This window comes from Mastacembelus armatus, chromosome 21, assembly GCF_900324485.2.
Source record: "Mastacembelus armatus chromosome 21, fMasArm1.2, whole genome shotgun sequence".
NCBI classification, from domain to species: Eukaryota; Metazoa; Chordata; class Actinopteri; order Synbranchiformes; family Mastacembelidae; genus Mastacembelus; species Mastacembelus armatus.
The window spans coordinates 9707063-9710598 of NC_046653.1; the positions used below are offsets into that span (position 1 = coordinate 9707063).

At 36.0% G+C, this 3536-nt stretch overlaps 1 pseudogene; it reads right to left on the minus strand.

Moving 5' to 3' along the window:
- Positions 1 to 955: 955 nt before the first annotated feature.
- Positions 956 to 2240, minus strand: LOC113122933 (olfactory receptor 52E4-like; annotated as a pseudogene).
- Positions 2241 to 3536: the final 1296 nt, after the last annotated feature.

Sequence of the window (3536 nt, forward strand, 5' to 3'; positions counted from 1 at the left end):
TTAGTACAAGCATTCAGTAGTGCCACATAAGCACTCATTTCCTGTATAAAATGTAACTGAAGCAACCTTATTTTAAATTGTTACCCCAAATTATTTACAGTAGGTGGATAAATGTTTGTATATGTATTAAGAAATTTTGTATTATTTTGTATTTTGTCTTTTAGCTGCTGTGAGGAAAAAATCGTCTGACACAACATGCCACCGAATATACAAATATACAAAGATGTCTTCAGCTTGGTCCTGATAGAGATGAAGGAAGGAGAGAGCGTTTGTGGAGAAAAGAGGGACTGCAGAGCTGTACTTCACTTCCTGATTCTAAATAGGATCACTTTCTCCTTCACACATACAGACATTCTGATGTGTTAGTTTGTTTTAAGTAATTGTTTTAATATGCTCTCTGTTTGTTGAGAGTAAAATTACATTATAATTTGTTTAAATTTCAGTGTTAGATTCATTCATAGATTATTTTAGTTATAATTGAAAAATTTTGTACATGGCTGTTCAGGCAACTAAGATCGTTCACACAGTTACACAATTCTAGCTGTCATTTTTTTGTTTGTTTTTTGTTTGTTGTTTTTTTGGGGGGGGGGTTGTTTTTTGTGCATTACTGCAATAAGTAAGCAACTGTTTAGTTTTGAAATTACAACTACATTTTTGTACTTTTTTGAAATGGTAATAAGATATTATGCTTTAAAAGTACTAAATAAAATTGCATTCACACAGTTACACAATTCTAGCTGTCATATTTTATTTTTTTCCTTTTGGCTTGTTCATTATTGTTAAATGAACAAATTTTGAGAATTGAATTTTCTTGTGACTTATTTGTGCACATGATTTGGGTAAGATTAGGCTTGGTTATGGCTCAGTTTTGGGGTTTCTGGTTAAAGGGTGGTGTTGATATGGTTAATTTGTGGCTGAGAATTGGTACCAATAATTAAACCTGTTTTGGCCCATTTCAGGGCCACTTAAGGGTGATTAACTGGCTGAGATTCGGGTCGGTTATGGCCCATGTGTAGCCCTTGTCTTTAATCCAGTTCTGGGCCACTTCAGGGCCGTCATTCTTTGCGGTAATTGGGTCGAGGGAAAAGTGATTGTGTGGCCTGGAGCTGGGCAAGAGAACATTTGCTATGTGGGTATGAGAGACAACATTTTTTGCTGTTTGAAACCTGTGTAGTCTCTTTCCAGTCGTTTTCCAGTGTCTACTGGTCTACCTTTGTAGGTTCTGTCTTTTTATGACTTTGGCAATATCCAAAACATGTTTTGCAAAAGCTTTAGAACGTTTCTCTATAGCCATATGTTCATGCAGCCAGTCGTAAGCTGTTTTCATTACATTTACACAATGTTCACATCCACATTTTATGTTTGGCTGTATGATAGAATATATAGAAATGGCAAAGTGTGTTGTTAAAGGTGGTTTAAAGTAAAATTGAATAAATATGCTATTATATTGAGAAAACACATCCACCTCTACAGTAAAATGAGCTTCACTCAGTGTTGCTATACTATCTTCAAGGATGCAGGTCTTGGGCACAGTACATAGTGCTTGGACTGCCTCCAAAGATAGCCATAACAGTAAGAAAAATGTTAAATCTAACAACAACATTGTTAATGAGTTTTAATTTTGATGTGGTTATATATATCAAACATTTGTTCTCAATTTCCACTTTTGACCTGCCTTCATGCAAACAGATATAATTCTACCTCGAATTTTAGTCAGGACCAGCCCATAAATAACAGGGTTGAGTATAGGTGGGATTAACAGAAATTCTATGGCCATGAAATTCTTTACACTCTGTGGCACAGATGCTGATCCATACCTTGAATACATGTGATCAAAAAGCAAAGTAGCTGTGACATTAAACAAACTTAATAAATGTGGCACACATGTCTGTGTAAACTTTCTCCTGCTCTCTCTGGATTTTACAGCTAATTTTACCAGCTGCACATATGAACCTAAAATGAAGAGGACATGGCAACAATAGAAGGAAATAATAATCAATCTAACTATATCGTTTGCTTTTGTTGAACTACAAGCAAGTTTAACAATTGACCAGTTCTCACAGTAGTTTCTCAATGTGTGAGCCACATAATTTCAGTGTGGATGTCAACATTACAACAACAGTTTCACAGCAGAAAGGTACAAACCAGGACAAACTGACTAACACTGCAGTCCTTCTCAGAGACATAACAGAGTGATACTCCAGTGGTCGACATATGGCCACTTATCTGTCATAAGACATCAATGGCAAAGGCAAATTTATTTGTATAGCACCTTTCATACACTACGCAATTCAAAGTGCTTTACAAGGCATATAATTACATTAAAAGCATTGAAAAGAGCATTTAAAAATAAAGACATTTAACATAAATCAAGTAAAGTAAATAAAAATAAAACATAAAAGCACATTAAGAAAACAAAGATGAATAATTATTTGAAGGCAGCAGTAAACAACAGTGTTGTCAGTCCTGATTTGAATGAGCTGACATTTTGAGCAGACCTCAGGTGTTCAGGAAGTTTGTTCCACAAGTGAGGAGCATAGTGACTGAATGCTGCTTCACTTTGTTTGGTTCTGGTTCTGGGAACACACAGTAGACCTGTCCCAGATGACCTGAGGGGTCTGGAAACCTCAAAGGGAACTAATATATCTTGAATATATTTTGGTCCACAACCATTTAGTGCTTTATAAACTAGCAATAAGATTTTAAAATCTATCCTTTGACTAATGGGAAGCCAGTGTAGTGATCTAAGAACTGGTGTGATATGATCCAGTTTCTTGGTGTTTGTAAGGACTCTGGCAGCAGCATTCTAGATTAGCTGCAGCTGCCTGATTGACTTTTTGCTAAGACCTGTGAACAAGCCATTACAATAATCTAACCTACTAAAGATAAATGCGTGAACAAGTTTTTCTGCATCTTGTTTAGACAGAAAACCTTTTATTCTAGCAATGTTTTTCAGGTGGTAATAGGAAGATTTAGTGATGGATTTTATGTGGTTGTTAAAGTTCAGGTCTGAGTCAATGATTACACCAAGGTTTCTGGCTTGATTTGTAGCTTTCAATGACATGGAGTCAAGCTGAGCAATGACCTTTGACCTTTCATTTTTGGGGCCAAAAACAATCACTTCTGTCTTGTCTGTATTGAGCTGGAGAAAATTCTGGTGCATCCATTCTTTGAGTTGATTGATACACTCACATAATGAAATTAGAGGACTATAATCATGAAATGATACTGATATATAAAGTTGGGTGTCATCTGCATAGGTATGGTAGTCAATGTTGTAGTATTCAATAATCTGAGCAAGGGGCAGCATGTAGATATTGAATAAGAGAGGACCAAGAATAGACCCTGAGGAACCCCACATTTCATTTTCAGACTCATAGTTACCAAGTGAGACAAAATAGTCTCTATCTTGTAAGTAAGATTTTAGCCAATTTAACACTGAGCCAGTAACTCCCACCCACGCTTCTAGTCTATCAAGCAGCACATCATGATCAACTGTGTCAAATGCAGCACTGAGATCCAGTAGTACTAAAACA